The 26,421-nt window shown below is 41.2% G+C and overlaps 1 protein-coding gene across 16 annotated transcripts in view; it reads right to left on the bottom strand.

Moving 5' to 3' along the window:
* CLIP1 (CAP-Gly domain containing linker protein 1) overlaps window positions 1–26,421 on the bottom strand; it is a 126,498-nt gene that overhangs the window by 94,077 nt on the left and 6,000 nt on the right. Inside the window, exon 1 of one of the 16 annotated variants that reach the window (XM_040443943.1) lies at window positions 16,701–17,087. The exons of 14 other annotated variants lie outside the window; for them this stretch is intronic. The gene's annotated coding sequence lies outside the window, so the exon portion shown is untranslated. Of the gene's footprint in view, window positions 1–12,302; window positions 12,399–16,700; window positions 17,088–26,421 lie in introns of those variants that run through there. One more of the 16 variants, XM_040443945.1, reaches the window with a different exon arrangement.

Here is a 26,421-nt window from a genome sequence, read left to right on the forward strand (position 1 = left end):
CTCTGTCCCAAAAATAAATAAACGTTGAAAAAAAAAAAAAAAAGGGACAGGGAGGGATGCCTGGCTGGTTCAGTCAGCAGAGGATGCAACTCTTGATCTCAGGGTTGTGAGTTCAAGCCATATGTTGGGTGTAGAGATTACTTTTAAAAAATAAAATCTTTAGGGGCACGGGGGTGGCTCAGTCAGTTAAGCTTCTGACTTCAGCTCAGGTCATGATCTCATGGTTCAAGGGTTCGAGCCCCGTGTCGGGCTCTGTGCTGACAGCTCAGAGCCTGGAGCCTGCTTCACATTCTGTGTCTCCCCTCTCTCTATGCCCGTTCCCCGCTCGTACTCTGTCTCTGTCAAAAACGAATAAACGTTTAAAAAAAATGGAAATATTTTTTAATTTAAAATAAAAAAATCTTAAAAAAAAAATGAGACAGGGAATCTGAGATGGGTGAAGGAAAGTGAAGATAGGATAGTTCTGACAGCGAAAAGTAGTGAGGGATGAAACACCTCAACAGGATGGAGGGTGGTAATCACGAGGGTACCAGGTGCTTTAACGACATCCTGTTAAACTACAGATTCTGACTCAGCAGGTCTGGGATGGGGCCTCGGGTTCTGCTAACACTCCCAAGGGATACTAATGCTCCCTCCCCTTTGAGTCGAGAGATAAGAGGTGATGGTGAGAGTGAGAAGCTTCAAGGTTTTGACCAGGGAGATGGAACACAGTGGCCTGAGTGTGGAAGCGATTTTACAAAGGACCAGGGAGTCCACAGATAAAGGGAGTGGAGAAGTTAAAAGGAATCAGAGAGACTGAGGTCAGGGCAAGTCAGCTGCAGGGGTACACCAGGTGGTAGAAGAGCTGGGGCTTCTCAAGGCCTGAGAAGCAGTTTAGGCCAACAATCACACCAGCCTGGCCCTGAGTTACCTCCCTGAGGGCTACAGGGGAGGTGGGAGGCAGTCTTCAGAGGCAAGTGTCAGATAAGGCAAGGAGGGAAGGAGGCTATTCACAGAAGAGGATGGGGACATAGGAGACTGATCATTACATCCCGAATTACAGAAGGTGAGTTCGAGTTTGGGAAGAAAAGAAGGAGTGAAGAATTGGTCTAAATGAGGTGAACCCAGAAGCACAGGAAGGGATAGTATGAAATTATCCGTCCTCCACTGTAATGAAGAGGTAGTATGCTCTTGTGCACTCTCTCTCTCAAAATAAACAAACTAAAATTTTAAAGAATTTAAAGAGGGGCGCCTGGGTGGCGCAGTCGGTTAAACGTCCAACTTCAGCCAGGTCATGATCTCGCGGTCCGGGAGTTCGAGCCCCGCATCAGGCTCTGGGCTGATGGCTCAGGGCCTGGAGCCTGTTTCCGATTCTGTGTCTCCCTCTCTCTCTGCCCCTCCCCCATTCATGCTCTGTCTCTCTCTGTCCCAAAAATAAATAAAAACGTTGAAAAAAAAAATTTTCTTTTTAAAAATTTAAAGAAATCCAACCCTTAAATACATGCCTTTTTAATACTCTGCAGCAACATGGCAAGTAGACAGGAAGCACCTCAGCTGTGCCCCACTGCGTCTCAAAGAAGAACTTGTACAACAAAGAAACGCGCTCAATTAGCCACTTCTTTAGGGAACACCTATTGTACCTGAAAAAAATGACTGGTAAACTATGGCTACTGAGGCTTGGGTAATCTGGCAGACATTCTCTTGAAAATGAACTATGTGACCCTGTCCCTTCAAGGAAGGGTTATCTTTGTTAACAAAGATAAATTTTACAGACTTCAAGCTGTATGAGAAGCTTGAAGTCATACTCCAAGACAGTATGGTACTGGCACAAAAACAGACAATCAACGGAACAGATCAATGGAACAGAATAGAGAACCCAAAAATGGACCTACAAGTGTATGGCCAACTAATCTTTGACAAAGCAGGAAAACTTGCCATTTGCAACTACATGGATGGAACTAGAGGGTATTGCACTAAACGAAATTAGAGAGACAAATATCATGACTTCACTCATATGAGTACTTTGAGATAAAAAACAAATGAACATAAGGGAAGGGAAGCAAAAATAATATAAAAACAGGGAGGGGGACAAAACATAAGAGACTCTTAAATATGGAGAACAAACAGGATTACTGGAGGGGTTGTGGAGGGGTGGGGGATAGGCTAAATGGGTAGGGGCATTAAGGAATCTGCTTCTAAAATCATTGTTGGACTATAAGCTAACTAACTTGGATGTAAAATTACAAAAATAAATTAAATAAAATATAAGCACAGATTTAAAAAAAACAAAGATAAATTCTAGGTATTCAAGAGAAACTTCAAATTTTGGAAAACATATCCTCCACTGTGAGCTTGACGGTTTCCCAATACTGAAGAATTCTCTGATGAAATCAACAGGATTAACAAATGTAATTTTTTGATATTATAATGAAATGTGCCAGAATACGGAAATGTGCCGTAACTCAGTGAATCAATCTTTTTCAACGGACAATGCATAATGTTACAAAATCACTCATGGGTAAAATATTCATTCAAAGCACAAATTAAACCAATGGACTGTTATGTAACAGAAGTTCATTCATATGGTTTCAGGTTCCACTTTTAATAAACTACAACCTATCAAATTTTGGTAGAAGAAAATCCATAACTATCTGAAAATGCTCTTAAAAATACTCCTTTCCTTGGGGCGCCTGGGTGGCTCAGTCGGTTAAGCATCTGACTTTGGCTCAGGTCATGATCTCGCGGTCCGTGAGTTCGAGTCCCGCATCAGGCTCTGTGCTGACCGCTCAGAGCCTGGAGCCTGCCTCAGATTCTGTGTTTCCCTCTCTCTCTGACCCTACCCCATTCATGCTCTGTCTCTCTCTCTCTCAGAAGTAAATAAACGTTAAAAAAATTAAAAAAAAAAAATACTCCTTTCCCTTCCTCTTCATCCGTTGAGGCCAATTTCCTTCATATGCATCAACCAAAACGATTGACTACAGATCGAATGAGGAGGCAGCTGTCTCCTATTAAGCCGTCTTCTAATTAAAGACAGATTTGCAAAAATGTAAAAACAATGCCATCTTCGTTCAAGTTTTTATTTTAGAGAAAGTTACTCATTAAAAATTTATGTAACGTGTAGTGGATTTCTAATTTCTGATTAAGTAATATTTCCAGCTTTAATTTCTAAATGGTATAAACATCAATAGATAAAACCTAAATTAAAAAAAGCTCTCTGGACACCTCAATAATTTTTAAGAATGTAAAAGGGTCCTAAGGAAAAAAGTGTTGAGAACTGCTGTTCTATCCATTTGTGCTTTGTATTTAGAGTTGCAAAGGTTGAAAACCCCCATTCCCTAAGGGCTTCCAGAAGCATGTGCTTCTGGCTCAGACAGTCACAGATGCGGATGCCAAGTTAGCAAGTACAGTATTTACTACTGTATTACCACTGGCACAGCGCTGTGCTGGTGGGTGAGTGATATAACTGAACTTAAAATTTGTGGGAAGACTTTACGTACATAATGCAAAAAGAACACAATTATCCATTAATATTGAGGTATTTATATATGTAAACCAGGCATTTCTCTAAGTTGGTTATCAGATGGAATGGTACTCCAAATTAGTTCTCAAAATGTGCAGCATCATCAGCATCACCTAGAAACTTATCAGGGCCCTCCCCCACCCCAGACTTACTGAAACAAACTCTGGGTGGGGGATCAGCTACTTGTATTTTTAGCCCTTCTGGTGATTCTGATGCTTACATTCAAGAACCACTCACTGCCGAACAATCGATAAAAGTCACCTGAGGTTCATTTTCTCAATTACATGCACATGAACCATCCACGTGTCCGATTCCCCAAATACCACTACAGAAGCCTCAGCGTTTCACTCCTCTGTGCTTTCGTTTCAGGTGGTTCACTCAGCCTTGAATACCCTTTCCAAGTCTAGTTACCTCCATGTGCTGAAACCTTACACAAGGGCAGATTCAGGCACTCATCTGCCCCACAAACCCTTCTCCAATGCTCACCAATGAAAATGTGTAACTTCCTGTAGTACTGAATCTGTACCTCTTCCTAGCACCTGGCACACTAAGTTGTGTGTGTCGTCTATGCGCTCCACCAGACTGTCTTTTAGTCATTGTTATATTCCCCACAGTACTTTATAAACAATGCTCACTAAAGAAAATGAATGAGGGGGGTGCCTGGGTGGCTCAGTCGGTTAAGCGCCTGACTTTGGCTCAGGTCGTGATCTCACAGTTCTGTGGATTCGAGCCCCACATCAGGCTCTGTGCTGACGGCTCAGAGCCTGAAGCCTGCTTCGGATTCTGTGTGATTCTGTGTCTCCCTCTCTCTCTGCCCCTGACCCACTTGCATTCTGTCTCTGTCTCTCTCAAAAATAAACATTAAAAAAATTTTTTAAAAAGAAAAAAAAAGAAAATGAATGAGGAAAATAGTCTTAATTGTTTCAATAATTCTACACGCACACCAGAGTGTATCAGTATTTTAAAAGATTATACTTGGTGCTTGCTACAGGTGACAGAAAAATACATGGCACAGACCTAAACTCAAGGAGTTTATAATGTAGTTGGGAAGAAAAGACCCACATATACGAAAAATAACTAAGATTACAATGTAACTTACAAGAAATACCAAACCATGCAATGATCCTGGGAGTGTTTTTAGAAGATGGAAGGATGGAGTGGATTAAGGCAGAAAGAAAACGCTTCATGGCAAGGAAGGATTTCAGCAAGGGCTGAAAGGAAAGTAACAGCCTTGTACAGGTGTCAGCAGTCAGGATATTAAGAAGTCCCAGAGAAAAGACTTCAGAGGAGGAGAGGAAAGAGGAGGAGAGGAAGGAGGAGGAAAGGTATAAAGCATGTGGGTAAAACACTGAGCAGCTTGGTTTGGCTAACATCAGAAGATTCTTGCAATAAATCAAGTTAGACAAGAGCTTTAGAATTCAATCAAAAAAATTTACTGTGATCAGCTTTTACTTCAAGATTCTAGTGGTAGGAAATGAAAGATGTCTGGAGTTTCCTCTTTAAACCCTAAATTTATTTCAGTTGTTCATTTCAGTGATCTTAACCTGGCTATCATTGTCAAGCAAAGATTTAAACCAAGGGTTGGCAGGCTTTTTCTCGTGGCATGCCAAGTCTTCACTCACTCAAACCGTGGGTACAAGTAACAGATGGGGGCTGCCGGGGGCAGGTCTTAAATTTCAGGAAGAGGAGCCATGAGCATCTGAAGTCAGTGATCAAAATGGAAATACAGAGGAAGGTTCTCATCTCAAATCCTTCACATACATAACACCTTAGCAAGGATAAATTTGCAGGGGCTATAAAAATTAGATACCACTGAACATACATGACAACTCTGGCCTCTCTACTACTCTGCACGTATGGTAGGGCAGACCAGAAATCCCACGAACTACTTTGCCTTGATAATGTGAACATGAATAAAGGGAAACCTCACTAACATGGAGTCAGGAGGCCAGGAGGGGGAGTTCTCAAGCAGTATCAGTCACGAATTGTCAATGACCAATCCCAACACAATTGTCAACAGGAAAGAATCCTCAATTACAGGCCCCAACAGCATAAGATGTATACAGCATCTCCTCCAAGAAACTGACTACCTCACTCAGCCAATGAGGAACAGTCATGACCCTGAACTCTTGTCTTTCTCTGATGGACTCTTCTCAAAAACTTACCCTTCCCAACTTCCACCTTCTCCATAGAATAACGTGCTTACTTTGTTGGACTGGCCTATGGTTTTTGCTACCGCCTGCTTATCTTGAATTGCAATTCTCTGCTATTCCAGAATCAACTCATTTTTGCTGGTAAAATAACTGTTTTAAGATTTTTAGAGTGTCTTACCATCAACTGTTCATGTTGGTCTGTAAGGCACACTGAAAGCTAAATGTTCTAGATCTGCGCTACCCAGGATGGTAGTCACTAGCCACATGTGCTGTTTAAACTTTAAATTCTTACAAAATGAAATAAAAATTCAGCTCCTCAGTCGCATCAGCCACATTTCAAGTGCTCAATAACCACAGCGCAACATATACAACAATTTCTACCATGCCAGAAAGTTCTATTGAACAGCACTGTTCTAGAACCTCCTCCATCCAGGAAGGATCTCCATGTCAAATGTAATCACTTGAGTAAATTTTAAGGTTATCTCAATAATACTGCTTTGGTCAAAAGTATCCTTGACTCCTCTTTTAGAATTAACTTCAGAGACAGTTTGTTAAGTTGTACTTTATTGATGACCCAAAGTGGTAATTACCACTCAATCTCTCAAAGCTCTTCATTGGACTTGACTCTAAAACACTACTGGCTGTTTCCAAAATTTGAATTAAAAAAAAAAAACAAAACTTTAAAATATGATGTGCAAAAAAATAAAATAAGATGTGCAACTACTTAACATAGCAAAAATGTATCCAAGGCACACAGACAATTCCAAGAGTTCCCAGAATTATTAATGGCTCTATCACTGTAATAAATGAACAACACTTCCCTAGATGACAAAACCTAAGTTCTGGTGTACTTTTTTCATTTATTTATTTATTTAAGTAATCTCTACACTCAACATGGGGCTCAAACTCATGACCCTGAGATCAAGAGCCACATTCTCCACCGACTGAACCAGACAGGGGCCCCTTTTTTCATTTTTTAAAATATTTATTTACTTACAGAGAGAGAGGGAGAGGGAGAACCCCAGGCAGGCTCCACACTGTCGGTATAGGGCCCAAAACAGGGCTCAATCCCACAAACCATGAGATCATGACCTGAGCCAAAAACAAGAGTTGGATGCTCACCCAGAAATGGACCCACAAACATATGGCCAACTAATCTTTGACAAAGCAGGAAAGAATATCCAATGGAATAAAGACAGTCTCTTCAGCAAATGGTGTTGGGAAAACAGGACAGCGACATGCAGAAAAATGAACCTGGACCACTTTCTTACACCTTACACAAAAATAAACTCAAAATGGATGAAAGACCTAAACATAAGACAGGAAGCCATCAAAATCCTCAAGGAGAAAGCAGGCAAAAAGCTGTTTAACCTCAGCCGCAGCAACTTCTTCCTCAACATGTCTCCAGAGGCAAGGGAAACAAAAGCAAAACTGAACTATGGGACCTCATCAAAATAAAAAGCTTCTTCACAGAAAGGAAACAATCAGCAAAACTAAAAGGCAACCAGCAGAATGGGAGAAGATATTTGCGAATGACTAATAAAGGATTAGTAACCAAACTCTATACAGAACTTCTCAAACTCAACCCCCAAAAAACAAATAATCAATCCAGTGAAGAAATGGGCAAAAGTCATGAATAGACATTCCTCCAAGGAAGACATCCAGATGGCCAACTGACACATGAAAAAATGCTCAACATCCATCATCAGAGAAACACGCACCAAAACCACAATGAGATACCACCTCACACCTGTCAAAATGGCTAACATTAACAACTCAGGCAACAACAGATGTTGGTGAGGATGCAGAGAAAGAGGAACTCTTTTGCACTGCTGGTAGGAAGGCAAACTGGTGCAGCCACTCTGGAAAACAGTGTGGAGGTTCCTCAAAAAACTAAAAATAGAACTGCCCTATGACCCAGCAAGTGCACTACTAGGTATTTACCCAAGGGATACAAGTATGCTGTTTCGAAGGGGCGCATGCACCTCAATGTTTATAGCAGCGCTATCAACAATAGTCCAAGTATGGATGGGGCGCCTGGGTGGCGCAGTCGGTTAAGCGTCCGACTTCAACCAGGTCACGATCTCACGGTCCGTGAGTTCGAGCCCCGCGTCGGGCTCTGGGCTGATGGCTCGGAGCCTGGAGCCTGTTTCCGATTCTGTGTCTCCCTCTCTCTCTGCCCCTCGCCCGTTCATGCTCTGTCTCTCTCTGTCCCAAAAATAAATAAACGTTGAAAAAAAAAAATTAAAAAAAAAAAAAAAACAAACAATAGTCCAAGTATGGAAAGAGCCCAAATGTCCATCGATGGATGAATGGATAAAGATATATACACAACACATAATATATATAATGGAGTATTACTAGGCAATCAAAAAGAATGAAATCTTGCCATTTGCAACTATGTGGATGGAACTGGAGGGTATTATGCTAAGTGAAATTAGTCAGAGAAAGACAAATATCAAATGACTTCACTCATATGAGGACTTGAAGGTAAAAAAACAAATGAACATAGGGAAGAGAAGCAAAAATAATATAAAAACAGGGAGGGGGACAAAACATAAGACACTCTTAAATATAGAAAACAAACAGAGGGTTACTGGGGGGGTTATGGGGGGGTGGGCTAAATGGGTAAGGGACATTAAGGAATCTACTCCTAAAAACATTGTTGCACTATATGCTAACTAACTTGGATATAAATTTAAAACTAGTTTTTTTTTTTTAAAGTAGGGATGGGAGACCTAAAACTGATCCAAATCACCTGAATTTATAAATAAAAAAAAGAGTTGGATGTTCAACTGAGGCACCCAGGTGCCCCATTTTTAAAGCCAGTCACATTACTTATAATCTCAATTTCCAAACCATAATACTGCAACAGACTATACACTAACCCCCAGAATCCTATATTTACATCATTGACTAATGCCATAGTTCCAGTATTTTTTCAAGCGAAGAACCATTTGTAAAATACTTATCGCTAAAACTCACTTCTGAACAAAGATAGCTACTATGTTGCTAGTACATTCTCAAATGGGAGATGCAGGGAGGGATCCAGGACACATAGATGTTTCGGGGGCACCAATTCTTCTGGTTCTCTTCTCATTAAAAGGTTTACATTTCACTTAACTGGAAGCTTTGTTGCTAAACATCAACACGAGAGGAACAGGGCTTTGTTCTTTTCCCTGTGTAACCTACAGGTTTATTTTGAGAGACAAAAAAAAAAAAAAAAAAGTCAGGCCTCAAGCAACAATTTTGAAGTAGATTAATATCCTAGTTCGTGATTTAACTCTGAGATCTGACCTAAATAACAAATTTTAAAATAACAAATTTAGGGGCGCCTGGGTGGCGCAGTCGGTTAAGCGTCCGACTTCAGCCAGGTCACCATCTCGCGGTCCGTGAGTTCGAGCCCCGCGTCGGGCTCTGGGCTTGATGGCTCGGAGCCTGGAGCCTGTTTCCGATTCTGTGTCTCCCTCTCTCTCTGCCCCTCCCCCGTTCATGCTCTGTCTCTCTCTGTCCCAAAAATAAATAAACGTTGAAAAAAAAAATTAAAAAAAATAAAAATAAAATAACAAATTTAAAAATAACAAATTTAAAAATAACAAAATTTAAAATTTAAAAATTTTAAATATTTATTTCAGGGAAACAAATAACCTTAGAAGACTTATCCTCTTTTGTATTTCCCAAAAAGGAGTGTGTTTTGCATGTTTTGAGAATGTCAGCTTTACTCCAAGTTAGTATTCCAGAAAGTAGAAATACTCTCCTCCACCCAACAAAAAAATGTGGTCTACCCTCTGGGAAATCAAGATTTGGTACACATTTGTTTAGTGTGTTAGATGTTAGATAATGGAAAAGATCAGCACCTATGGAAGTTCCAAGCGATTAGGATAATGCCAGTACATAGTAAGCACTGAAACAGCTATTATTTCTAAGAATCCAAGCACCCCACTTCCCTATCAGATAGAATTTCTCTTGCTACAACACAGTATTTTAACAGGAAATTACATAAATGTCAGTCTTTCATTCTGAACAGATTTCCAGAAATGGTGGTTACAGTTCAAGACAACACCCTTCTCAAAATATAGAACAATAAGCTTACTGTACTTTTTTTTAAACAGAGAGCATTTTTTTAATGTTTATTTATTTTTGAGAGAGACAATACACATGCTACTGGGGGAGGGCCAGAGAGAAAGGGGGACAGAAGATTCCAAGTAGGCTCTGCGCTGACAGCAATGAGCTGGATTCGGGGCTAGAATTCACAAACCATGAGATCATGACCTGAAGAAATCAGATGCTCAGCTGACTGAGCCACCCAGGTGCCCCTGCAGTTACTCCTTTTAATAAGCTATCTCTGTCTAATAAAAACATCCAGATAAAGATAAAAATTGCTTTTAGGAAAAAAACCAATGGGTTAATTACCAAGACCTTGGAAAGAAGAAAAATCAAAATAAAAACATGACTAATCAATTCCAAGGCTGGAAGTGAAGCCAGAGCCATCTAACACTATGCAAAGCACAATGAGCAAGTACTGTTTCAAGTGCCCCAGGAAACTACCAAACTGTCATTGTAAGATACCTCCGGGATCACTCCCCCTCTGCTATGACTGACCCACTACCATTCAGACCCCACCTGAATAACCCTTCCACGGAAGAGATCTTGCAGAGGGAATAGGAATTCGAAAAAGATTCAGGGTGCCGGGTGGCTTGGTCAGTTAAGCATCTGACTTCAGCTCAGGTCATGATCTCATGGTTCTTGGGTTTGAGCGCCATGTCAGGGTCTCTGCTCTCAGTGCAGAACCTGCTTTGAATCCTATGTCTCCCTCTCTCTCTGCCCCTCCCCCATTCGTTCTCTCTCTCTCAAAAATAAATTTTAAAAAAGTTTTTTAATCAAATATTCAGTTCCATTCTCCCTGCATAAGAATATATCTTGAAAACACAGAAATATTTGTAATAACGAAAACTAATCTAAAGCAGTTAAATGTCGCTGTAGCTAAAATTCACTTCAAATTTGCAGTTTCAAGTTTCTATAACCTATGTTTACAGGATGGCTCATTTCTAAGAAGCTATCTCAAAGACCTCCCAGTTAAAGAGAGACATTTGAAAGGGAACACACCTAGAGGACCCATAAAGGGCTCCTAGTCTCAAAGAAAGTCAATGTTTTAAGACTGTAAGTCCTGCATGTTTAAGAAAATTGGGACATATGGCTGTTACAGAGGGAAATACATAGGACAACACTTTAGAAATCTACTTCAAAAAATGTGATGTTGAGTCTAATACCGACATGCTTTGCAAGAGGACAAAGCAGTAACAAAAATTTTTTTGATCGCCTAATAATCTCTCAACATGGCTTACAGAATCAAAGTTAGAAGAGTCCCAATACCTACTTTAAAAAAGATGGGAGGGTTAATTTATCAACTACTATATAGGAAGAACGGGTTTTTGAAGTTTTTGTTTAAAGGAGGACAATCCTTAAGAAAATTCTATGTGTGTGTTGGGAATGCAAGCTGGTGCAGCCACTCTAGAAAACAGTATGGAGATTCCTCAAAAAAAACAAAAATAGAACTGCCCTATGACCCAGCAATTGCACTACTAGGTATTTATCCAAGTGGTACAGGTGTGCTGTTTCGAAGGGACACATGCACCCCAATGTTTATAGCAGTACTATCGACAATAGCCAAAGTATGGAAAGAGCCCAAATGTCCATCGATGGATGAATGGATAAAGAAGATGTGGTGCATATATACAACGGAATACTATTCGGCAATCAAAAAGAATGAAATCTTGCCATTTGCAACTATGTGGATGGAACTGGAGGGTAATATGCTAAGTGAAATTAGTCAGAGAAAGACAAATATCATATGACTTCACTCATATCAGGACTTTAAGATAAAAAACAAATGAACATAAGGGAAGGGAAGCAAAAATAATATAAAAACGGAGGGGGACAAAACATAAGAGACTCATAAATATGGAGAACAGAGGGTTACTGGAGGGAGTATGGGACAGAGGATGGGCTAAATGGGTAAGTGGCATTAAGGAACCTACTCCTGAAATTATTATTGCACTATATGCTAATTTGAATGTAAATGTTTAAAAATTAAAAAAAAAAAAAAAAAAGAAAATTCTATGTGTTAACCATCAGAGACTATACTTCTGGGCATTTGTGTGAAGCAACGCTTTCTCTTCCAACTCCAACTAAAACCAGTACAAAGAGCAAAACAATATATTCAAAAACAAATGATGACAACTTCTCTGTTGTGATGCGTCTGAATTCAAGCAAGCCTCTGGGTCATAATGTGTACAAAGTCTATCACCAAGTCTAATTATTTCAAATTGTTTCCATCTTCAGCATCAGGGCAAGTTTTCAAACAACAAAAATGTCAGGACTATTTGCAGGAAACAGAAAAACTGATAAATTACATAGCAAATAGAGCCACTGATTAACCACATACCCATTCACAGTAAAATCCTTCTGCTCTACTACTGAGTTTTCTGTTTTTAAATGTCCTGCCAGAGGATATTTTAAAACAACGATTTTCTTACCATTATATAGCTTCAGTAAAATATAGAGGGCCTACCACTAATGTCTTTATTTTTTTAATCTACAGAAGTCGCAGGAAAGTCAGTACCATCTACCAATATGAGACAATCTGGTACCTCATGGTGTCTGTAGAATCGGGCCAGGTCTCAGCTCATATCCTGCCAAAAGTTGCACAAACATTTTGAGCAACCCTGCCTGTGAGGTCATGAGGATGATATCACAAAGAGGAATTCTGATGTAGGTCTACCTCTAGGATGCAACCTCACCACCTTAAAGAAAACCCTGAAGGTTCTAGATCCCTGAATCTGGAGCTGATGACAAGAAATGCAGAGGGCTCTCCCACCTCAGATGAGTAACACCTTTCTGCACTGCTGACCAGGATAAACAGTGCAGGCACGCAGAGAAAAGCACATCCACCCAAGTTCTCAGCTCAGCACCAGAAACACATTCATACATACTTCAAGCTGGTAAGTTTTAATTTTGGCTCATTTTCAAACACCTTTTCTTAGTATTCTCTCCTGCAAAATTAAGCAGTTCTTAAGAATTCTAAAAACTGGGGCGCCTGGGTGGCGCAGTCGGTTAAGCGTCCGACTTCAGCCAGGTCACGATCTCGCAGTCCGTGAGTTCGAGCCCCGCGTCGGGCTCTGGGCGGATGGCTCAGAGCCTGGAGACTGTTTCCGATTCTGTGTCTCCCTCTCTCTCTGCCCCTCCCCCGTTCATGCTCTGTCTCTCTCTGTCCCAAAAATAAATAAAAACGTTGAAAAAAAAATTTAAAAAAAAAAAAGAATTCTAAAAACTGAGTAGGAAGCAAATCATAAACTTAAAATGTTATTTCTGCCTTGACAATCTAACTTCACCAGCCCCAATTTTTACTCTATTCACTAAGAGGATATTATGATGTACAAACTAGAAGTTCATTTTGGGTTTTTTTTTTTTTTTAACGTTTATTTATTTTTGAGAGACACAGACCGAGCATGAGAGGGGGAGGGGCAGAGAGAGAGGGAGTCAGAATCCGAAGCAGGCTCCAGGCTCTGAGCTGTCAGCACAGAACCCAATGCGGGGCTCGAACTAACTATCCATGAGATCATGACCTGAGCTGAAGTTGGACACTCAACTGACTGAGCCACCCAGGCGCCCCTAGAAGTTCATTTTGAAATGCCAAAAGTGTAAATAAAGCCTCACCACAGCTCTGCAATGGTGTATTTTTTGCTAAGAAAAGGCAAAATTGCCAGGCCGTTGGTAACTGTTGTAGCTTCGCCCTCTGATGAATTTTAGAGTTCACAAGTCAGCACAAAGTAAGAATTAGTATTTAAAAAAAAAAAAAAAAAAAAGGCTGGGTGACCCAGTCGGTTAAGCGTCCGACTTCAGCTCAGGTCATGATCTCACCACTTGTGTGTTCCAGCCCTGCATCAGGCTCTGTGCTAACAGCTCAGAGCCTGGAGCCTGCTTCCGATTCTGTGTCTCTCTCTCCCCCCACCCCAGCTTGCACTTTGTCTTTCTCAAAAATAAATAAAACATTAAAAAAAAAAAAAAAAAAGAATAAAAATTTAGGGGTGCCTGGGTGGCTCAGTTGGTAGAGCATCTGACTTCGGCTTCAGTCATGATCTCACATTTCAGGAGTTTGAGCCTGAGTGCTGACAGCTCAGAGCCTAGAGTTTGCTTCAGATTCTGTGTCTCCCTCACTCTCTGCCCCTCCCCACTCATGCTCTGTCTCTCTCAAAAATGTTAAAAAAATAAACTGTTATTTCTAAGCAGCTAAAAACTCTTGAATTCGGCGCACCTGGGTGCCTGAGTCAGTAAAGCATTAGACTCTTGATTTCAGCTCAGGTCATGATCTCACCATTCATGAGATAAAGCCCCACACTGGGCTCTGTACTGAGAGCATGAAGCCTGCTTGGAATTCTCTCCCTCCCTCCCTCCCTCCCTCTCTCAAAATAAATAAATAAACTTAAAAAAAAAAACAAAAAAACTCTTGAATTGGAAGGAAATGTAACAAAGAATTAATAATCATCTCCAGGTGATGGGATTATTGGTAGTTTTTGTATCTTTTCTGTGTTTCCTTGGGTTTCTCAAATTTTATTTAATGAATACATGTAATTTCTTGAGAAGGAAAAAACACTAATGATTTTTAAGGCCACAGTAAAATGGCTTGAACCACAAAGAAAACACTCTGCTGTGCTGCTTCCACACAGGAACATAAATGCAGCACACAGGGCCAGCATGAGAGGTGCATATGCACACCCACACGGTGGCTAGGTGTTCACCAAGCTGATTTGTCTTCCTGGAGTCACAGACCACATTTCCCAGCTCCCTTTGCAGCTAGCATGGTCACATGACTGAGTTCTAGCCAATGGGCTGTGAAGACACGTGGCCCATCGGTCTCTCCTAGGCCTAGCCCCTACTATCTTCCCCTATGCAGTCCCCCATCCTGGCCCTCTGATGGCCTGATGGAGGCGAACTGGGCAACCACAAAAGCATGGCCCGAGGATCGTGGGGTCACAACACAGAAGCCTGGATCTCTGAATCACTTCTCCCGTTCGCCCATCAGTAAAAACCCACCCTGGACTTTCCCATAACTGAAAATGAACTTCTACCTGTTTCGGAGCACCTGTGTGGCTCAGTTGGTTGAGTGTGCGACTTCAGGTCATGATCTTGTGGTTTTCGACTTCGAGCCCCACCTCAGGCCCTCTGGCCGCCAGCAGAGCCCGCTTCAGATCCTCTGTCCCTCTCTCTCTCTGCCCTTCCCCCACTCATATTTTCTCTCTTTCTCTCTCTCCCCCTTACTCCCCCCTCCCCTCTCTCTCTTTCTCAAAAATAAACATTGGGGCGCCCAGGTGGCTCGGTCAGTTGGGCATCTGACGCTTGGTTTTGACTCGGGTCATGATCTCACAGTTCATGAGTTCAAGCCCCACACTGGGCTGATGGCGTGGAGCCTGTTTGGGATTCTCTCTCTTTCTGCACTCCCCTGCTCACACTCTCTCTCTCTCTCTCTCAAAATAAATGGATAAACTTAGTCTTTAAAAATAAATATTTTTTAAAAAAACCTTTTACCTAATTACTAAAATTAATGGGGTCTGTCACAGAAGTTAGCTCTTCTTAATGTGGTAACAAAGATAAAAACTCTGCTTTAGAATCATCTCGACCAAGTCAACTCAAAGAAATTTTTAGGATACGGTGCCTGGGTGGCTCAGTCTATTGAGCAAATGACTTCAGCTCAGGTCATGATCTCACAGTTTGTGGGCTTGAGCCCCATGTTGGGGTCTGTCTCCATGTTGGGGACAGCACGGAGCCTGCTTTGGATTCTCTGTCTCCCCCTCTCTCTGCCCCCTCCCCATTGGCAAGCATGCTCTCTCTAAACATTTTTAGGATAAGTACTTGAGATAGAAATACTTCACACCACAAGAGCATAATTCTATGAATAATAAATAAAAGTACCATATTTTCTTAAAAGCAAAAAGACATTTTACTGGCAAGGGCAAAATAGGTGTAAAAAATACACAAGTCTGACTACAGCACGCTTAAAGTTATGTGAGCTACGACTGATGAGTTGACAACTTGTTCGGTTAGAAGACAGCAGTATTCTACTTCTGTGCACATTTGAAATTCTCCATGATATAAAGTTTTTATTATAGGAGGTATTTTAGTAATGTCTAAACTCCGCCTTCTCCCTTATAACCTAAAAAAAGCTTAAGCAATTTACAGAAACAAGAGACTCCTTAAAATAAGCAATTCCCAAAAATAAGCATGGTATAAACCATGTTCAAATGAAAGCAATAATGTTCTTCATAATTCTCTGATTCTTTTAAGGCTTAGTTTACTCATTTTTGTTTTATTGTTGTTATTTACTGCTATAAAAAATGTTATGACTTAAAAAAATAAAAGTATCAACAGAGAGACTGGGAAATTAACACATGGATTCCGTCCCAGCTGGATGACCTTGCACTAGCATTTAACCCCTTTCCAGACCTCAGTATCCTCAGTTAGAACTGGAGGTTGCTAAGTAAAACCCATTTCCAACCCCACCCTTTTGTGGTTTGACTATTTTGATTTCAAATCCAAACTCCCTAAGTGAAAGGGCAAGGATCCAAAGTGAAAGGAAAGCCACAGTGGCTGTAACTTTGCCAAAGTAAGAGTACCCTGCCACCTGTGAAGAGAAGCCTCCTCTGATAAGATCGGCTCCCGCAAGCTCGGCACGCCTGGCACCCTCCAGGAGGGCATCGTGTCTTCCCCGGCAAATCACATCCCATGCTGCACCTGGTCCCCTCGAGGTGCACTTCGCCCCACGAGCCAAACAAAAATCCTCCTTTATCTACTAACTCTGGAAATTCCGTCAGGAGGCAAAGGAGAGCTGAAGAACCTGCAATGAGGTTAATCTGCCAGGAGAGGGAGTCGGACACTGAGCCTCTGGAAACCGCCTGCGTGCTAAGGACAGAGGCATCTGGAGACCCAGGTTTCAACTCTGCTCTGCTGGGGACGGGGAGGAAACCCAGCACCAGACAAGTTACATGACTTACCTAGAGACAGCTGCACTCAGAGATTTCCGCGCTGCCTTTTAATTCTAAAATGATCAAAGTTCACAAACTTAATAACAGAAGGGAAGGGGAAAGAAGGTCCAAGAGTAATGGAAAGTCTAGTTTGATAGGTTTCTGAAGCTCACTTTCAAGTCAAGCTTGAGAGAAAAATTCAAAGGCTGTGTTCTAATATCATATTCCGGAGTTTGGGAGGTCCATTCACAGCTTAATCCTATCCCCTGGAGTCATGGTTATGTAAGTGTCCGTTGTATGCTGTGTCACTCGCTGTCCCCACCCCCAACACGGGAGATGCAGTGTAACCTGAGCTGGTCTGCTTCAGCCACTGAACACACTTACACAACACTCTGGTAGCTTTCCAAACTGTTCGTATTTCCACCAAAGAAAGGCAAGTCATTCAATTTTCCCCCATTTCAGTTTCATTCACCCTCACATCTATGTACAGAAAAAAAAAAATGGAGAAGATGAAACTGAAGAACATTTACATATTTTCTTCAATTCTTGAGTAAAACAGGAAAGGTCAAGTATTTCAACTGCGAAGACGATCATCAAAACCCCATCAATAAGCTGATGGGCCTGTGTGGGGCCAATTCAACATATCTCCTTTCCTGGCTGACCTGAGCTTACACTCTTGGGGTGGGAACTACACAGTCACGCCTCGCACCCCGAGGATGGTCTGTGTTTGCACCACCCTGAGCATTCCCCTGGGGCAGGGCTTCTGGGACGTTCTCTAAAAGAATTTAAGCAGATGCATCACCTCCTCGTGGGGTCCTTCCTGACCACTGTCCCTGCCCTACCTCCTCCTCCTCTGCACTACACCAGCCACTGGGAGCTCTTCTATTACTGAACGATGCATCACACTCCTGTCTCGTCCTCATAGTATGCGATGACTAAGTTCCTCATGGTCAGGGGTAAGATCTGTCTTTGCATCCAAAAGACCTAAGAAAGTACCCGGTACGTAGTAAGAGTACAAAAAAGTTCTGAACTGACTCAACATCCAAACAAGAACCCGTAAAATGACGCGATACTGCAGTTTTCAAACTAAAGCATCAAGTAATCCTGTCTCACTTTCTCTAAGCCTTTGACAAAGATGACAGGAATAGAGAATTTCCCAGCCCAGGGGCTTCTTTTAAAAGTAGCCCATGGGGCGCCTGGGTGGCGCAGTCGGTTAAGCGTCCGACTTCAGCCAGGTCACGATCTCGTGGTCCGTGAGTTCGAGCCCCGCGTCGGGCTCTGGGCTGATGGCTCGGAGCCTGGAGCCTGTTTCCGATTCTGTGTCTCCCTCTCTCTCTGCCCCTCGCCCGTTCATGCTCTCTCTCTGTCCCAAAAATAAATAAACGTTGAAAAAAAAAATTTTTTTTAAATAAAAATAAAATAAAAGTAGCCCAACAACGCTACGGGCAAACTATTCGATTACTACCTCCAGTGAGTGGGACATCACAGTTGTAAGTATCAAGTTAGATCATTACCTATGTTGACAGTACCATACTTTCTAGACCAGCACTGTGTGATAAAAGTATAATGTGAGACAAATGTATAATTTTCAATTTTCTAGTAACAGAATTTGGAAAACTAAAAACAGCTGAAATAATATTTTATTTAACCAAATATATCCAAAGTAATTTTTCAAAATGTCATCAGTATTAGCATTATTAATAGGCTGTATCACATTACTTTTTTTCCTACTAGGTCTCTGAAACCTTTTGTGTATTTTCATATTTAGAGCACATCTCAGCTTGGACTTAGCACATTTCAAGTGCCCAACTGCCATATGTGGCTTGTGGCTACTGGACTGGAAAGGTCTAGAATACGTGCTTAAGGCAAAATACAAAGTAAGTAGCCTTCCTCTTGGCACTGATAATAAAGTTGCCAGGTGCCCCAAATCTCCCCCTGTGTGCAATATTCACCTTCCTAACTCCTAACATATGTGAGGAAAAGGAAAAATGCAAAATCTTGAATATAAAACTGAGTAATTTTATCGTTAAGATAAGAGGAGGGGTAAGCACCTGCAGTAACAGGATCTTTAAAATATGTTTGACCGGGGATACGTAATGTAGAAAGAGGTCTTGCTTATAGCACGGGGCACTGGCCAGCAAACCTGATAGCTCAATACTACGAGTTTGAAAATAACCCACACAAAACTCAAAGCAAAGCACAGACACTACAGACAGTACTGAGTTACATATGAAAATTTAATAAGCGTGTCTCGAGATACACGAGAGGAACCGGAGAATCACTGACTGGCAGGTTTAAGGCCAAGGTGGCCGGAGCAGCATTTCAAGTACAAAGAAGGGAGTGAGCATTTTTCTACTGAAGCAGCACAGCACCGCGCTTGCTGCCCTCTGGACGGCAGGAAACCAAGGCAGAGGCGAGGAACGGCCGGTAGGAACACACGGAAAGGGAGGCTTGGGGACTGGAGGGCAAAACTGCAGGGCAGTAAGAGAGGGTAAGGGTGCACCTGCAGCGTCAGCTACTCATTTCTTACTAATCTGGTATTTTTTCCCCCTCAACTTTAGTAAACTGTCTGACTTTGAAACAGTCTAGCGGCTATAGTTTAAGATTTAAGATCCAGAGGTGCCTGGGTGGCTCAGTCGGTTAGGCATCTGACTTCGGCTCAGGTCATGATTTAACAGTCCATGAGTTCGAGCCCCGTGTCGGGCTCTATGCTGACAGCTCGGAGCCTGGAGCCTGCTTCGGATTCTGTGTCTCCCTCTCTCTCTGCCCCTCCCCTGCTCATGCTCTCTCTCGGTCTCAAAAATAAATAAAAACATTTAAAAAAAATTTTTTTTAAGATTTAAAAAATCTCTCACATTTTCACTTTTGAGAAACTCTGTTAATCTTCTGAATGAAGACACGGAACGCTGGTCAGGGGATGGAGAGCATCTCCTCCAGAGCAGAATGTCACGAGCAAGCGCGTGAGAGTCAGTCAGTATGAACTGATGATGAGTGACACGAAGCTGCTGAAGGTCCTCATTGGTTCTGGCCTCCCAGAAGCCTGCCCCTTGAGCAGGGAAAATGTGCAAGGTGCCACCAAACACAGTGGAGGGCACAGGCCACAGAAGACCCACTGCTTCAAATCAGTGCAGTAACAAGTGAGGTAAACTAGAGAGAAGAGCAAGCAGGGTTCTGGAGCCACTTGGTTTCAGCAGCAACCAGGTGGTTGGCCTAACGGCCAACAGGATCTTAAACATGACACGTAAGTCTATGGAGGCTGGTGCCTGCGATGACAGGGACGCTCCAAACCACCCCTCTGTTGAGCCCGCCATCTCCAGCAGAGGATTAAAATACTCGGGAATAATGAAAACACCAGCCAGGAGAAAAGGCCATGCAGCCCTGTCAGAAATTAATACACGCGAGAAGAGAACAATTTTCCAAAGTGGAAAGAAAAGAAAGAGAATCCATCTTCCCGAGAGCTGACTCTGTCTTTCCAAGGCATATGCCTAAAAGGGTGGAGCAAGGTCTCAAATTTGTTCAGGAAGCCAGAGCCTCTGAAAACAGTGGTGTTCTTCACAGAATATCATGAAATACTGAGACACAGTATAAAAAAATGCTTAATATATAGTAGCATGAGCCTAAGACTTAGAGAAAACAAAATACACAACACATAACTTTTTAAATAAGCCAGAGTCAAACAGCTTTAAAATTAGCATAAAGATTCAAAACACAAAGTGCATATCTCTAGCAAGGATAGAGTACAAGAGATAAAAGATAAGTAAATAGCACAGTCACTGTTTGTTGATCAATGTGAAAAGCACATTTAGACACTAAAGGACACAGGGTCCTTTAGGAAGGGTCAGAAGATTCATTGATGCCTTAATTCAAAAGGTGCCATAAGGAAGTTGTACTTCCAATCTCTAACTGGTAGAGGCCTTACAAAGCAATTTATTAATCAGTCTACCAATCTCAAGTGTTGGTTTGAGAGTATCATACAATAAGATACTAATGCAGAAACTTTTACCACATCTCTCTATCAAAGTCAGAAGTAGAACATAAGTGATTCAAGACTCAGTTCAGGATGTCTGCTGAATGAAGTCAGAACAGGGTATCCATAGACAGACATGACCATTTCAAAAATTATTCTGTGCTTAAAAAGTGTGTATTTTTAAGACTCAATGTATGAAATAGGGCACAATACAGTTGCGCCCAGAACTTCACAGTCTATAGCAGTTTTAAAAAGGAGAAGGAGGGGTATGAAATCCAACCAAGGCAAAGAGATCTGGAGCATTAGGTGATTTTTCTAGAAGATGAAACTCTGTGCCATGATGCAACCGCCTGTAATTACGAATGCCTTTACACAGCTCAGTTTGAGTGAAGATTTACGTTCTTGCTACTTAAACAGAAAATAAGCAGCCTCCCAAAGTTCTTCCATCTGCAAAAGAATTTTTTTAAAAAGGGAACATGGAAAGCTGAATAAATTAAGCTATTCTCATTTACACAAGTTTCTACAAAATTCCTATGACTCTGTAACTCTAATACCACCAGCTTAGAGGCAGATCTTCAAAGGGACAAAAATTACTAGGCCTGGTTGGTATCTCCCAGAAGAACTTAATAGGTCGAGAGCAGTCAATTATACTAATGTGTCAAAAGGAGCAAATGTGCTTAATATAGCACCATAAAATTTTAGCATCAGAAGAGACCTTAGCAATCTAGTTCAACTTCCTCATTTTACCACTGAGGAAATGGATTCTAAAAAGTAAAATCACTTTTTTTTTTTTGAACATTTACTTATTTTTGAGAAAAACAGACAGAGTGCGAGTGGGGGAGGGGCAGAAAGAGAGGGAGACACAGAAGCCGAAGCGGGCTCCAGGCTCCGAGCTGGTAGCACAGAGCCTGATGCGGGGCTCAAACCCATGAACCGTGAGATCATGACCTGAGCTGAAGTCAGACGCTCAACGGACAGAATCACCCAGGTGCCCTGTGAAATCACTTGTTAAGGTCACTTAACAGTTTGGAACATAAAACCTCAATCTCCATATTAAAGACTCCTGCCCCTCAAGTGTACTGATGAATAAAATCTCTGATCTGTTATATACAGTAATGAGATGAGTCAATCCCCAGCCAAGTTAAAACTGGTGTCCCTTTCCAATTTTCACAAAGGAATAAATACTGTTGCTTGCCCTTAAATAGTCTAACATTGCCCATACTAAAAGCAAACACATACCAGCTGTTTGTTCTGAACAAGAAAACGGCACAAAGGTTAACTCACAAAACAATGACTTGCTTACTTGGGTTTTTTTCTCTCTTTATAAAAATCTCTCTTGTTTTTACTCTGCAAATAAGCAAGTTTAACATTTGCTATAGGTCTTTGGATTCAATGGAAAAAAAAAAAATCACATTCCTATTTTCAGAGTACTGAGGGATACCTGGCTATTTCAAGAGAAGATACAACTCTACTAATTTTCCTCCCGAATCCCTAAGATGCTTTTCTGTACAACCATCCTAGATGCTGTAAACAGAGACTAAGACATGGTTTCATTTGGATCTGAACACCAGCTTCATTGTTGGTTATTTTTCCATGCTTAGGTAGTCTTCCACAGAGACACACAGCAGGTTCTATCAGACCTGAGAAGGAAAAATCCCACCTTTGGGGTGCCTGGCTGGCTCAGTCAGCAGAGCATGAGACTCTTGATCTCAGGATTGTGGGTTCGAGCCCCATGTTGGGTACAGAGATTACTTAAAAATAAATCTTAAAAAAAACACACACACCTTTAATTAAACTCTGGGAAATAAAACTGACAAATATACAAATATAAAACTGACAAACATCACAAATATACAAATTTGCCTGAAACTTGGCAAAAGGCACAAGTTCTGACATGAGGAAGAGATGCTTTTCCATGCTGAATATTTAACTCCTCATAAATTACAAGTTCTTCAGTGACAACTGTTCGTTAAAAATGTGCCCTTTAATAATGGCAAGACACTCCTACTCAAATTAACTTCTGAAAACACGGCCAGGAACAAAGGTTTTAATTTTCCATACTGGTAGGCGTGGGTCTTTCCCCCCTTCTGTACAATGAGCAGCCAGGAAGACACAACGGACCGAAGGGAAGGGGAAGAAGACTTCTAACATTCAGTGAGTTTTACACACATTAATTCATTGAATCTGCACGGCAACTACTACACGAAGTGGCTATTATCCCCCATTTACAGATGAGAACACTGAGCTCCAGAAGGTTAAGCACTTTGTAGAAGGTCTTCCATAAAGTAACAGAGCCAGGATCTCTTGTCAGGCAAAAGGACTGAATTCTTGTTCGTGACCCGACTTCCATTACCACTTCTGGGTTCCCCCAGAGCAGACGGTGTGCCTGTTTCACTCAACTTTGTATCTCCAACATCTGGGTAGTGCCTCACCACAGCAGGTACTCAGTAAGTGACTGACGGGTACGTAAATTTAAAGATAATTGGCAAACTCCACAACAATAAAAACCCAATTCCAAACCGGGCAAAGGACTTGAATACACATTTCTTCAAAGACACACAGATGGCCTATAGGCATATGAAGTGATGCTCAACATCACGAATCTTTAGGGAAATGCCAATCAGAATTACAGGGAGACCCACCTCATATCCATTACGATGACTACCACCAAAAAATTAGAAAATAGCAAGTGTTGGTAATGATGTGGAAAAATTGGAACCCTGCGCACTGCTGGTGGGAATACAAAATTGTGCAGCCTCTGTGGAAAACAGTACGGTGGTTCCTCAAAAAATTGAAAACAATTACCATACGACCCAGCAATTCTACTTCTGGGTATTTATCCAAAAGAACTGAAAGCAAGGCCTCAAAGCAGTGTTTGTACACCCCCATTCATGGCAATAAGCGTAACAGCTGAAACACAGAAGCAATCCAAGCACCTATTGACACATGAATGGATTAGCAAAATATGGTCTATACATATAACAGATATTATTCAGCCTTAAAAAGGAAAGAGATTCTGACATCTGCTATAACATGGATGAACCTTGAGGACATTAGGCTAAGTGAAACAAGTCACTCACAAAAAGACAAATACTTTGTGATTCCACTTATATAAGGTACTTAAAGTCATAGAGGGGTGTCTGGGTGGCTCAATCAGTTAAGTGTCCAACTCTTGACATCAGCTCAGGTTATGATCTCACAGTTTGTGGGTTCCAGCCCCACGTCAGGCTCTGCACTGACAGCGCGTGGAGCCTACTTTGGACTCTCTCTCTCTCTCTCTCTCACACACACACACACACACAATAAACTTTAAAAAAATTTTTTATTAAAAAAAAAAATCATATAGACAGAAGGTAGAATGACGGTTGCCAGGGAGAAGGGGAATGGAGATTTAGTGTTTAATGGAGTTTCACTTTTGCAAGATGAACAGAGTTCTGGAAAAGGATGGTGGCTAATGGCTGCACAACAACACTAATGTACTTCATGTACACAAACTGCAAACTTAAAAATGGCTAAGATGGTAAAGTTTACATTACAGGTATTTTACAATAAAAACAATTGGAGCAAAAAAAGATACTTGGCATTCTTCTGTATACTTTTATGCTAAACAGTAGCATACTATTGTTCTGCACTTTACTTTTACACTTAAATTCTGAAAGCCAAAATAAAAGATAATTGGTATATTCTCCAAACAATTGCCCAAATGCCCAATAAGCACATGCAAAGGTGTTCAACATCACTAGCCATGAGGCAAATGCAAATCAAAATAACAATGAGATACCACATTTCACCCTCACGAGAATGACTGTAATCAAAACAAAACAAAAAACCATGAGCGGGCAAGGATGTGGAAAAAATGGAACCTAATTCATTGATGATGCTACTTTAGAGAACAGTTCGTGGTTCCTCAAAAGGTAGAGCTCCCATGAGCCAGCAATTCCACTCCTAGGTATATACCCAAGATAAATGAAAACATATGTCCACTCACAAACTTATACACTGATGTTCAGAACAGCACTATTCGTAATAGGCAAAAAGTGGAAACCGATATGTTCATGAGCTGACGAACAACAAAATGTGGTATATCCATGCAACGGAATATAATTTAACCCGAAAAAGGATAAAGTATTGATACAGGTACAACACAGATGAACTCTGAAAACATTCTGCTAAGTGGAATGAGTCAGTCACATTGTAGGATCCCATTTACGTGAAATGTCCAGAATAGGCAAGTCTATAGAGAGTAGGGCTGGTGGTACAGGATTCCTTCTTGGTAGAAAGAAAATATACTAAAATTGATCGTGGTGATGGTTGCACGATCTGCACGAAGAAGATCGTTTACCCAGCAGATTTTCCTGTTTATCACCTACAACCGGGTATTTTTGACCAAACAACAGAAAAAAGACTCACAGACAACTCAGTGATTAGAAAATGCTAAAGACCAATAGGATGAACTCATCAGGGCAGGGAGGCCTTTCCTTGATATAAACTCAAACTCCTTAGTTTTATTTCCTGTTACTTGCCCTCAAAATAGAGAGCAATAGGCTATCTGTTCCTATCTCAACATGCTACCTTTATGCCAATCTGGCCTAGAATGTCTTACCTAAACTACCTCTGCCTCGAAACCCCAGATTTCCATCAATGCCAAACACAAGTGCTAATTCCTACTTGGGAAGCCTTCCTGGATTCCCTCCCATACACACACCCTCAAGCCAAATGAACTGATCATCTTCCAGGGTCCCGTCCCACCTCACCCATAGTAGCGGTCTCACCTTGCAAGACACAGAGCTGCTTGTACCCAGCAGGGCCTTCAGAGCACTCAACACATGTTTGATGAACGGGCATTTCTGGGGCTCTCTGCCACCCCACAGGACACTTTCTATTAGTCACATCTACCTGAAAAGCTTTTTTATAAACCTAACCATGCACAAAACAAAACAAAACAGACAAGCAGCAATACAGGACTGGCCTTTTTGATGTTCCCTGGCCAGTTTGGTATTTGAAAGCACGAACTCCCTCTGCACTACTGTTACCCCCTGACAAGGTTATCTAGAGCTCTCCAGTTCAACAAAGCCAAATCCCTTGCATCAATACAGCAAACCCCTAGGGTGGCCAGGACAAGTGTCACCCCCATTTTACAGAGCAACAAGCATATAGAGAAAGGCTAAGCAGCTTGCCCAAGCTGGGGCTAAAGCAAATCCAGGACCTCAAACTTTTTCACTGTAGTTCTGATTCCCCATGCTGGTTTGTTGAGAGTGCTTCCAGTGAAAATATTACACTTCTAATTACTTAAAAACAGTAATATAAATCCAGACATACTTTTTTAAGTATTAAAAAAAAAGCAGGGGGAGGGTGTGTATGCAGCTCTTGATCTCGGGGTTTTGAGTTTGAGCTCCATCTTGAGTGCAATTACTCAAAAATAAAATCTTTAAATAAAAAAAATTTTAAGATAAAAGATGGAAGGACAGACTCTAAAATACTGAAATGATTTTCTCTGGGCAGTAGGATTATAGGTAATTTGCTTTTTTCTGTGTTTTTGTATTATGTGTTTGTTTTATACGTTATGCATTGAATCCATATATTAGAAGACAATATATATTATTAAAATGTTAAGGACCATTTTAAAACCGGTATATACAGAAAATAACACCTGAGAATATCCGAAAAATAATCACTTCACTGTGATTATAAATGTTTAGAAAACTTTTTTCTAAAATCTAAAGTTGAGTATGGAAACCAATTTGACGATAAATTTCATATATTAAAAAATAATAATAATTTAAA

This window comes from Herpailurus yagouaroundi, unplaced genomic scaffold (genome assembly GCF_014898765.1).
Source record: "Herpailurus yagouaroundi ecotype Mexico unplaced genomic scaffold, PumYag 191, whole genome shotgun sequence".
NCBI lineage: Eukaryota > Metazoa > Chordata > Mammalia > Carnivora > Felidae > Herpailurus > Herpailurus yagouaroundi.